Below are 12,345 nucleotides of genomic sequence, written 5' to 3'. Positions count from 1 at the left end.
TCTAAGCAGAAGAACAGCTCTGAAGGCAGAACCAGCCATGCAGGGCTCAGCATGGCATGCAGAAGCCCAGGTGGAGGCTTGGCTCAGACGCAGCAGGATCATGAGCACAGCAAACCTGCCTATAAGCCTTTGCAGAGCAAGCCTGAGGTTTATGGGGGGACCTTCAGTCACAGAGCACATACACTGCCCATCAGTTATTTATACTGCTCTTTTCCTAATAATTGAATCAGTGCTCAGGAGACAAGAAACAGGAGCTGGTTCTAAAATAAGCCTCCCAAGATCTGATTCATGTTGCTAAGTAGTTAATGTTTGTCAGTGAGAAGCAGACACGAAAGCTAAGGTCCCTTATGCCGTCTCAGATTCTTCCACATTTCTATAAATCATTTAAAATGTTCAGGACACTGCAGCAGCAGCAGCCTGGGCACACACTGACCACTGCTTGTAGAGAACTGCCTCCACACGTTTTTCCTTAGAAACAAAAGTGTACTTGAATGATAGTGAATCAGAGGAACGAAACCAAGCAGAGAACGTGATGCTGGTAGCACAGCGGGCATTAAGATCCATCACCAACAGACCTGCAAAATTTCAGCAAATACTGATAGAAATGCACAACCTACAAGTACGCAGCATCTACTATGCAGGGTTGCCTTGGACAGTACTTCTGCTTAGCATAAATTCAGGCAGAAGTATGAAATCCCTCAGATCTGATACAAATCTGATTCAAATAGACAGGCTTCATCAACGTTGGCTCCACTTACATCAACAGGTGACCTAGGCAAGTTTAAGAAAGTGGTGAAAATGGCTGAAATTGATTTTGTATTACTCCATTTCACATTAACTAACATACAACACCACTGGGGAAGAAGACCTAAACACCCACCTTTCATCCATGCATTCCTATGGCACGTAGGTTGGTGATGCAGCGCTCGCTGCATGCATTTGAACTTGCCAAGCCCTTGATCTTCCTACCAAGCACAAGCATTCAGATGGCACCCACCCTTGCCAGTGGCCTCCCAAAAGGCAATTAGTGGTTTGCTGCAATATTCTGCCATAACACACAGGGCTGAGACTGCAGAGAAGAGAGGCAGGTCCTGCATGGCCAGCACTGTATGGCTGCCTGCTGCCTGCCTTGGCACAATGAAGGTCTGTGAATGAATTGTTATTGCTGTTATTATTTTAAATCACCTTTTTCTCTTGCATCCCTTCTGGTCCGTTTCCCCCAACCTCGTTTCATTTTAGATACTCTTCACTGTCTTTTCATCCATTTTCTGCTTCTTTCCTTCTCCCACTCATCTTTGCTGCCTGTTCAGCAATTGCAGCAGATGAGACTTGAAGAAATGGGGGTTTGACTCCAGCACAGCTCCAGCCTTGGGAGCGAACATTTGACGCCCTGAGTACGTAGCTTCCTGGTAAGGATAATTCAAGAACGTTTCTATTCACAGCTACTTCAAGTGTTGTAGAGAAGGGTTAATATTTAAGTACTGGAATTGGAATAGCAATCATGGAAGGAATTGCCTATTTTAAGCAATGCACTGCCTTCAGGATGACCTAAAGTCGTGGGACTGCAATACAGTGGGAGGCAATCACAGAGAAGACCGTGACACAGTCAGTTTTGCACAGCCAACCTGCAGCCTTCCTCTGCAGCCAGTAACTCAGGTAGAAGTTGTACATCCCATCCCATTCCCCCACCAAAGTCACAGCTTTAAACGACACGCTGCCAAACACAGTGCTAATACTAATTATACTATTGAGCATTCAAACCACTGCCTCTCTATCTCCTGGAGCTCCCATTAAGGATGCTCTGTGTGGCTCTCAGACCATCAGCATCTGAACCCTGTGTTCAGGCCATAGAATGAGATGTCTCAGTACAACAGCTCAAGGAGAATTTTTCATTGCCAAAGAGACCCAGGCCCATGAGCAACAAGTGCCAGTCACCCACAACAGAGACAACACTGAACCAATTGAGGATAGAAAAGAGCTTTAGAATCAGACCTGAAACATCGCCTCCTTTAGCATGTCACTTCTGGAAACTGGCTCATCAGTCCTTCCATGAGCACAAACTCCAGCAGAACGATTGACTGTGCTGCATCTGATACAATATCAGCACTGCAGCACCAGGAACAGACTGCTAATGCTATTACTGCAGTATGTTAGCATGAAAAAGGATGTAACAAGTCTGGATGCTACGTTTCCACCTGAAAGCAGAGCGTTTCGCAGCTGTGAAGATAAACAGTAGATTTTGTCAGCACAGAATCCTGCCAAGAGGGGGTTCAGATACTTCGTTCTGCTGTGACCCCACATTTACGTGGCCCAAAATATCAGAATAAGTGACTGGGACTCCACCTGAAGCACTGGAGCCTCCTCACCCCACGTGTGTTTCAACACACACCCAGCGCTTCCAAAGGCATTTCTGGGCTGCAGTGCCCTTCAGCTTGAATGCAGAAAATGACTTCAGTGCTCCGAAAAATACCAGCATTTTCCAGACTGTAGTCAATGAATGTCAAAAACAGGATGGAAAGATTTTCCAAAGGAACAAGAATTATTGTTCCTAATAACAAAAATGGGAAGCTTTTTGTAATTTTATCAGCATAATCGAGGGAGGAAACAACATGCAAAACACTCCCATCTACTATTACACACTAAGGTCAATCCAGAGAAAAAAAAGTGCTATTATTTCACTACAGTTGAGTATTTTTCCACTACATAGGTGACTCAAAGTACTTTCTGCTTTGAGAAAAAAAGATTGCAATTTAGAATACCGGATCAAAACAAAGAAGTTTTGCACGAGTAATTATTTAGGAACACTCACTAGGACTGTGCTTCCTATTAAAAAAGAAAAATAATCCGACCCAACAGTAACAAAACCCAGAGCTTTTTGCAGCACTGGTGCACAAAGAACCGAAAACAGCCCAGGTTCAGCCCACAGCAATGCCCCAGTAACAGCTCATTGCTGAGAGCACTGCCCACCCAAATTAGGAAGGCAGGGACCTCCTGGGACACCACACAGCACAAACACGGCCGTGTTAAACGTGCAGGTCTACCTCTGGCATGGCCAAGAGCTCTGTGATCGTGGTCTCACACAAGGAGGGAGTATGCCTTGCACCACGCTCCTTGCCAGGCCCCGAGCTCCTCTGCCAAGCCATGTGCACAGACATGAGCCTCACACGGACATGTCAAGAACTGCAATTTGGAGTCACAGAATGGAAGGCACCTTAAAGATCACCCAGCTCCAACCCCTGCCATGGGCTGGCTGCCCCCCACCAGCTCAGGCTGCCCCAGGGCCCATCCAACCTGGCCTTGGGCACCTCCAGGGATGGGGCACCACAGCTCTGGGCAGCACTGCCAGGGCCTCACCACATTTAGAACCAACACATGCATTCCCTCAAGAGCTCTCAAATTCATACTGCTAGTACTTCTGACCAGAATGTAAGCCACTGTGAAGCACAAAGGAAATTCAAAATATGGTTTGTTATTACAGTAACAGTTGCATAATGGCTGTTTATACAAATTATGAGCATAATCACAGTTTCAGGACAGTTAGCTCAAGGTGAATCGCCCATCTATCTAATCCTTTAATAACATGCTTGGAATGCAATTTGGAAATTCCCCTCTGATAAAACAGTCATGCTGCCTGCATAGTGACCATTTTTCAACACTCGTTACCATCAAGCATTTCTGTCTTTTATAAAGGGCAACGTTTTGATCAATACACAGAATAGAGCATTAAAAATACAACCTTATTTCTGTTCTTGTTTTATATATTTGTATGTCCTCCCAGCTCTCTTTGGAGCAAAAAGTGATAGCCAAGCTATTAAATAGCAGAAAAGAGATGTGCTTATATCAAATATGCATAAAACCTTAAAGGGTAGGACTGCTACAGGAACTGATTTAATAGTCTCAAGACCTAATTTCAAGCCCAAAACTCTTCCATGGCTCTTCAGCAGCTGATGACAAGCAGAAGTTAAAAATGAAAGCAGCTGTTCTTCAGTGAAAAGCACGCTGCAACAACACGGACAGGCTGCCCTGCAAACTGCCCCTAAGGTGACACATAGGTCCTGTGCCCTCTGCCAGGAATGTGAGGAACTTTGTGACTCTCTGAACCCCCCGAGCTCGCTGAGCCAACGCGGTTCCAAGCGACCGGCATTGTTTCCTGCTGGTGGGCAACAGCTGTAGAAACATCTCTAAAATGGCTGGCATGGCCCCGCCAGCCCCGGCTCCACCTATCACTGGTATGCCCATGTGGCCCTCACCTGCCAAGCAGACCGTTAGGACTTCATGGCATCCCTTCCATTTGTGTACAAGACGACCCCAGTTAAGGCAACAGAACTTCTTCTTTGCCTCAGCCTATTCCAAAGAGCACCTCGACAAGCATCTCTAGATCCTTTTTGCATCTCTGGCAATCTTTACATTTGTAATACGCTTCAGAAGTGGAAATGAGCAACATCTCACCTCAGATGTGTTCCTCTGCATATTTTTTATATAAAGATGATGTAAAACCTTGATCTACAGACCACGACAGTGTCAATCAGCACAGCTTCACGTGCTTGGATGGAGCTCTGCAAGTTGGCACAGCTGAGGATTCAGATCTCTTCACCTTTGAGCATCTCAGAGAAAGAAAATCTGGTAGCACTACAAAAAGAATATAAGGGTCCTTCTGTCATTGCCACACAAAATGAAGAACGTGGTTGTGAATTCATTAGCGATCTGGCTGATAGTCAGTACTGCACAACAGTTATTTCACCACTTGCCTGGGTCATATATATTTAAATCTTCGTCAGAAACATTTAATCCACCTTGAAGTCATTATACTCTTGTTTGTCTCGCTTATGATGGGAACAGATCTCTAAAGATAACTTGCATCTTTCAGGTCCCCATGGCAGATTAAAGCATTACTACCCATTTTTCACATCTCTTACTTAAATCATGCGATCTCTGTAACTTTTTATGCTTGCAAATACATGGAAATAACACGAGAAGTCATACAAGACTGAAAAACATGAATCTCAGTGACGTGCCAAATGGACTGTATTTTATTATTATTATTTAACTTCATTTGCCTTTTTTACTTGTGTTTTATGCAAGCACACCTTCCTTGGAGCCACATCCTGACCAGCAACAAAGCTACTTGACACACTCCAGCAATGCAAAGCTGCAAAGCTGGCTTAGCGGGCCAGCTGGGGTCAGGGAATCCCCCCGTGGTGTATCTGCTATGCCACGTCCTCTCTACAGACCAATCCTGGAGAACAACCATCGCACCCTGCTTCATCCAGGGCCTGCAGGGCAGCCCTCCTTCCCCAGGCAGCAGTGCACTCAGGGCTAAGGGAGCCTTCTCCCAGCACCGAAGCTCAGGGGGGAACACACAGACCTGCTTCCTCTGAGCATGGGCCACGCAGACCTAATAGTTGGGGCCAGGGATTTCAGCTGTGGTCCAGACGTGATGGCAGAATCGCATCTCGCAGTCTTTGACAGCTGAACAGATGCCAGGCTCCTAGCGCAGATCAGAAGCTGGCAGGTATTTTTCCACAAATGAGGTAATCCACTGGCCTTTTTAAAAGCACAATGCACATCATAGGCCTGAAATCCACACATGCTGAAAGGTCATGGCTTGAGGTAGTCCGAACTTTTTGTTCTGGACCTCATTACTCCACAACATTTCTGCTTTTCTCTTACCAAGCTCCTTGCCAAGTCTCTGCAGCCACAGCAGCAAGCACCCAGAGAACAGCTATTTCAGGCCCTCCTTTTCTACAGCAGGTGCCCAGCAGTGCTGAGCACAGCCACCAGCTGACTCAGGACGTTACAGCCCTGCTGCAAACCTTCGGCCCCTGAGCTTCCCTGCGCCATCCCATCTAGAAGCTAACCCACTCATCTCCTCCCCATAAGAAACTAATTCAGGCATCACAGGTTTTAAGTTTAAATGGCTTACGCCAATGGCTAAAGCCACATGATCAGATTCTTAAGTTGACAAAAGACTGAAAGTCAAACGTGCTTATTTTTACCCTTAAACAAAACCACGTGCAGCCTGCAGTGGTAAACCACTGCATGTTTTAATATCCAAATTCCAATTGCTTGCATCCGTCACCATGCTCCAAAATCCCACACCCACCAAGCAGCCGAGGCGTGTCTGAGGCTCTGAGCTCATCTCACCACCGTGACAAGATGAATGGGAGGATGCTGCTCCTAACCTACACAAGGACACAAACCCACCTCATTTCCCAGTCAGAACAGCGAATAGCGCATGAACAGCTTCCCCAAGCTGAGCTGCAGGGCTTGTGCTACATTTCTGTAGCTTTTTTTTCTTCCAGCTTTTTCTTCTTTTTTTTTTTTCTTCTAGCTTTTTTCTTCTTACCTGCATTCCTGCCCTGCCCTTGGTTAAAGGCTTGAGAGGGACCACAACGTTCTTGAGATGCAAACAGAATACATAACCAAAAGGATCCTCCTGAACCCTCAGTCTGTAATCAATTTTTAGGAAAGCATTTGTGCTAAAATGAGGTAAGTGATAACTTTCCACATCTCCTGTTATCCACAGTACTATTTTAGGGAGAGTGTGACAGCATCCGCGCTTGTCGCATAGCCCTGCTTCCAATCTCTGGCAGATGCCCAGCACATTCCGGTGCGTAATGCACAGCGCTCGTTGCGGCACAGTCCCACTAATCTCTCAGACACATTGACTAAGACTTTCCCACATAAACTGGCCCACCCTTTACTAGGGAGAGGTCGCTCAGTACAATCAGCCTTCAGATGAGAAAAACAATCAGAAAAATCTTCTCTGATGCCAGAAACATGGAAGAGTAAAACGCAAGAGGCGCCAGCCTTTGCTCTATCAGAACTCACAAAGACGAGATCTTTGCTACAAACCACCACAGCTCCACCAACATCAACCAGAAGTTTCTTTCACATTTAGGATCCGGCCTCCTAACAGCATTTCAAATTGCAATAAAAACGCAGTACTCTAAATGTAGCATTAAAAAAATTCCCATATCGGAGTGCCCGCTGACTGCCATAGGCAGATCCAGGCTCAAAGAAACACACCAAAAGACCGCTCATTTGGTAGCAAGAGGCAAAACGTGCTCTCTCCAGACTAAGATAATCAGCTTCATGCTGCATTCCAGCAGTGCTACAAATGGATTTGCTGGTAGCATACCGGAGCCATGAGCTGCCCATCAGCGCAAAGCATTCCATCCACAGAGACTGGCTGGAAATCACCCTGAAACCCTCAGCTATATCACCAAGAGAGAAGTCGGTGAGAGCCCTTGGGAAGGAAATCTCATGGTTAGTTTACCTACAGACAGAAGCCAATGCTTTCCAACTCAGATGCCCAAACGAAAACCTGGAGGTGTTACAATAAACTCAACTACATCAAGTCAACATAGATCCAGCAGGCAGCACCCTTTCCCCTTTGAAGGCAAAAAGAAGAGGAGCCACTTGCTCTAATTAGCAGGAGCGTTTGTGGCATCTAGGCGCTAAATGAGATCCACAGAATGAGCAGAAAGAATGAGCAGAAAAAATAAGCATTTGGTCACATTGCACAAAACAGTACAATTTGCTCTGCATTGCTTACTGCAGTAACCACAAATTATCGCCACTGCAAACCAGGCTGCAGAGCTGCCCAGCCAGCACAAGCAGTGCCCTCCAAAACAAAACACCCAGACAGCTTTTCGCTCTTCTCAGCACAAGGCCCTCTTTCATCATGCCAAAGTAAGAACCAAAAGCAGACACTCTGTGCCACTCCATAATAAATCAACCAACAGCAAGATAGAATTAATTCCAGATAGCGTAACTCACAGGAACCGAATATCCAAGCAGATCTGAATGACTGCCGGGCAGTCGAGAGTCTCACAACACCCTGCAGAAGACCTTGAGGGCGTATGTAGGGCTGTAATGCTGCTGGGAGCCAAGACCTGCAGGGGAGATGAGGGCCCTCCCAGAGATGCCTATTGGCTTGGCCCAGGAGAGGCTGCTGCTCGAGCTCAGGTTCAACAGTCAGTGTAACCTTATAGCAGAGCACACCCAGCTGGCTGCCCGGCCCCCAGCAAGGAGAAACCAGCTTAAAAAAAAAAAAAGAAAAAGAAAAAAGAATTTGAGTGTCTGTAATCCGAAGGGATGAAGGCTGGGAGGGACCACAACCACTCACGAACACTGCACTCCTCAAGTTGGCTACTTCACATTTAACATCGGTGCTATCCGGTCATGAAGCAGTACAAAAAAGGGTTAGGTTGATATTAGGAGGACGTTTTTCACCCAGAGGGTGGTGAGGCACTGGAACAGGCTGCCCAAGGAGGCTGTGGATGCCCCATCCCTGCAGGCATTCAAGGCCAGGCTGGATGTGGCTCTGGGCAGCCTGGGCTGCTGGTTGGTGACCTGCACACAGCAGGGGGTTGGAACTGGATGAGCACTGTGGTCCTTTGCAACCCAGGCTATTCTGTGATTCTATGAAAAAAACATGCTTTGTTTGCTCTAGGCTGCATCTCCTCACCCCAGTCACACCTCCCAGCAGTTAATGGCAGCCAAATGGGCTCTTTTTAACTATGCACACAACCACCCATCTCTGACAGATCGCACGCAGCCTGCCACAGCCCCATTGGCACAGGGGACCAGTGCTGCCCATCCTTCACTAAAGCTGTGCCAGGGATTGCTCCTCTCTCTCACAACAATACTGATTTGGAAATAACAAAATGATAGAGCCTGGTGGCTATTCCAATTATAAAACTACAATAAAACTAAGCTGAGATGTCAGAAAATTCCTCGTCTGTGTTCCACAGACAACAGGTCAAGTGCCCAGCAGGTGCAGCTTCATGAGGCGGCCTCTTTTTCCCAAAAAAGAACAGTACACGATCTGCACTCCAGCAAACAGAAAAGCTACTTAATTTGGAACATTTACCTGTGAACAGATTCACAGCAGTGTATTTTTAGATGCCTGCGTATTAATGGCACACCTCTCCCGTTCCAATGGCACGAGTGGTATGGCCAGCTCGACTATTCGCAGCACGAACATGTGTGTGTTAGCATCTGTTGGCACGAGGCTTTCATGCCTCTTTTGTTCACTCCTTGCTCTCCCCTTCACGGAGGATAAATCAAACCAACACACTGCCTCGTCTTGTAGCCCCAGTGCTCGGTGCCTTCAGGAGATGGTGAAATGAAGATGAGCACACAGCAGCACCACGCATTTCTCTGGCGGTAGTGGAAATAGTTGCATTTGTGCAATGAGAAGAGAAAGGGGGAACATCCTCAGGAGTTCACACTTAGCACCAAAAAATTTGTTCAGAGGAGGCACAAAAAATATTAATGGTGCAGAGAAAGAAGAGCTCAAGACACTCCTCAACCTTAACGTGTCCTTGGCCATACAAAGACATTCCCATCCCTGAGAACAATTACGGAAACACAGATGCATTAATGTTGGAAAAGACCACTAGGATCACCTAGATCAGATGGCTGTATACCTTCTCCTATATAGTGAACAAGTAGAAAAGAAGTGAATGGCTGTTTGTGAGGGTGGACAGTGATAGGACAAGGGGGAATGGTCTTAAACTGAGACAGGGGAGGTTTAGGTTGGATACCAGGAGGAAGTTTTTCACACAGAGGGTGGTGAGGCACTGGAACAGGTTGCCCAAGGAGGCTGTGGGTGCCCCATCCCTGCAGGCATTCAAGGCCAGGCTGGATGTGGCTCTGGGCAGCCTGGGCTGCTGGTTGGTGACCTGCACACAGCAGGGGGTTGGAACTGGATGAGCACTGTGGTCCTTTGCAACCCAGGCCATTCTGTGATTCTATGAATAGTAGAAATAATGGCTTCAGCTGCAAGAGCATCCTCCCTTGCCATCTTTACCAGCTATAAGATTGGTCTGAACTCAACCACCAAGCAACAACACATAGGAAAGTTTTCCCCATGGAAAGTCAGGCTTTTTAATGAGAAATGGACAGTACCAATTGGATGTGGAATGAGCCAATAGATGAAAAAGAAATAACACTGGACAAATCAGGGGGGAAAAAGAGGACTGCTCAAATAGATAGAATTAATTGCATCACTCCATTAAATAAGACGAGACCTACTAAGATGAGCATAAAAACCAAAACCCTTACATGCAGAATCTCCATAACCTTCTTTTCACTGGAGGAAGGCAAAGCCTTGAAGGTCCAACTTTGGCTGCGGCAGCACTGTACCCTTGTTCATCAGAAAAACGATTAGCTACAGGTCATTTTAGGAGTAATAATCAAGATCTGGCAATGGAAACCGCATGTGGAAAAGCACAGCGCTGGGGAACAGCAGTCCTCAATGCGGACTCCTTGCAGAACAGCCTCTGCAGCTTGGTGCCATTTGACAGCGCACACATTTCACTCCAGCGCTTGCCTTGCCATGCAAGAGCTCCTTGGTGATAACCGCCAGACACAAGGTGATTTCTAAGTTGTAAACACAGCAGAAAGCCAGAGAAGACAAGCAGATTTTCATACTGAAGAACTGCAGGCTAGAGTCCCTCCGGTTTGACTCGGGCACACCGCCACGAGCTCGCGCAGAGGGAAGGGCTGACTGCAATGGCACGGTCTGCAGCTCCATCGGTGGAGAGTGAACACACCAGCCTGTGCTTCAGAGCAGCCCCACACAGCCCTGTGCAGCGTGGATCACTGAGAGGCAGCCTGCTCTCAGGCCAAGTGTCCATGCACAGTGTGCATCACACAGCACGGAAAACAACCTGCAGCGCTCTGCTTCCCAACCCCTCATTTAACTGCAAGCCAAAACAGCCCCCAGTGCTGCCAACGGCTCCTCGTCCTGCTGAGCCCATCCACCTCCCACAGCCCGAGCACGGCTCACTGCAGTGGTTTTCCCAGAACCACAGAACAGCGAGCAGGAGAGAGGGAGGCCTGCAGCCAGGCAGCAGTCTGGGCTGCATTTCGGAGCTGACTCATGGGGAAGGGCAGCAGCGATCAGCTATTGGGCTGGATTTCCACTTGTGCCCAGATTGGATGACTAAGGAATTTAGGCACCTATAGCGATCAGCAGTCTGCATACCCTTTGCAGTGAGCCCTCAGCATCTGCGTAAACAGACCTCAGCCGCGTTCCACAAAATACTCCCCAAATATGTCCTCCTCACAAATGGAATACAACGCTGTAATCCAACTGCAAATATTAAATCCTGCAACTGACCCACATTAAAAATAAATCTCTCCAATAAAGGTGGTTTAACTGATGAAAATTCCTATACGTTGAAAGGAAAACAGAGCATCTTTCACACAGCAGATCGGTATGCCGGCTGAAAGCAGCCCGGAGCAGCACCGGGGTCTCTATCTACGCAGCATCAGCGCTTTGCCCCCTCCGTTCCACCTCTGTGTGCAGGCGGTGCTCAGCAGCTCACGGCCACCCCGCAGCCGCAGGATTCACGCCACAATGGGGATGAAACGGCATTCGTAATGCTTTTTTTTTTTTTTTTTTTTTTTTTTTGGCCATCGAAACAGCTGCAAGCTCCTATTTCATCCCCAAACGCCGCGTCCTGCTTTGCCGAGCAAGCGTCCTTTACCGCACTTAACCTGCATTACAGGAAAACGCCAAGCGATCTCCTCTCCTCCGAGCCGACCTCCTTTTCAGCTCCGAGCTGACGCTCCGGGATGCGATAACGAAACGCGCCCCCCCCTGCTCCGCGCCGGCTCTGCCTCGTTACGCAGCCGCGGGCCCCCACCTGCACCCTGCTGCCCCCGTCCCCCCAGCCTCCGGGCACCCTCCAGCCGAGGCTCCGCAATGGCCCTCGCAGCTCACAACGCGATGCCGGCATCGCCCCGGCTCGGATCTTTGTTCCGCGGCCGTCATTGAGGACAATGCACACCCGGGGCCGAACCGGCGACGGGATTTGTTTTATTCCCGACACCGGCGAGCAGAGCTCCCGACTCATTTCCGAACGCTGCACAGCCGGATAAAGGACGGTCGTTCCGCCTCGGGCTCGTCTCGCTTCAAACACTGAACGCGGAGGCTTTCTACCTAAGGACGGCGCCGAGCGAGCGCGACCCTACGGCGCCCGGCGCAGCCTGCCATGTTTCCCCCCGCAGCCGTCCTCCCTCCGCCGCAGCGCCGGGCCGTCTCGCACACGGCGATGCGAGGCCGCCCGGCCCGGTATTCGCAGGTACGGCCCGATGCCCGCAGGTACGGCCCGGCAGCACAAAGCCCGCAGCGCCCGCCCGGCCCCGCCCGCGCCCCGCCCGTGCCGCAGCGCCTTCCCGGGCGCGAACCGCACCGCGGCTCGGGACGGACCAAAATAAGACGCGCGGCGGCGGCGGTCCCTCGGCGGGGCGGCGGCCCCGGGGCGAGGCGAGGCGAGGCGAGGCGAGGCGAGGCGAGGCCGCGGCGGGGCGGGGCGGCTCCGCGCT

The 12,345-nt window shown here is 49.0% G+C and overlaps 1 protein-coding gene across 2 annotated transcripts in view; it reads right to left on the bottom strand.

Annotated features, from left to right (window-relative positions):
* The window catches only part of SPTBN1 (spectrin beta, non-erythrocytic 1), a 121,791-nt gene that overhangs the window by 109,236 nt on the left and 210 nt on the right, over nucleotides 1-12,345 (bottom strand). Inside the window, exon 1 of one of the 2 annotated variants that reach the window (XM_042862234.1) lies at nucleotides 7,783-7,861. The exons of the other annotated variant lie outside the window; for it this stretch is intronic. The gene's annotated coding sequence lies outside the window, so the exon portion shown is untranslated. Of the gene's footprint in view, nucleotides 1-7,782; nucleotides 7,862-12,345 lie in introns of those variants that run through there. 2 annotated transcript variants of the gene reach the window in all.

This window comes from Lagopus leucura, unplaced genomic scaffold, assembly GCF_019238085.1.
Source record: "Lagopus leucura isolate 7727_CA_CO unplaced genomic scaffold, USGS_WTPT01 Super-Scaffold_73, whole genome shotgun sequence".
In the NCBI taxonomy this organism is placed as follows: domain Eukaryota; kingdom Metazoa; phylum Chordata; class Aves; order Galliformes; family Phasianidae; genus Lagopus; species Lagopus leucura.
This window is presented reverse-complemented; position numbering and strand designations above follow the sequence as displayed.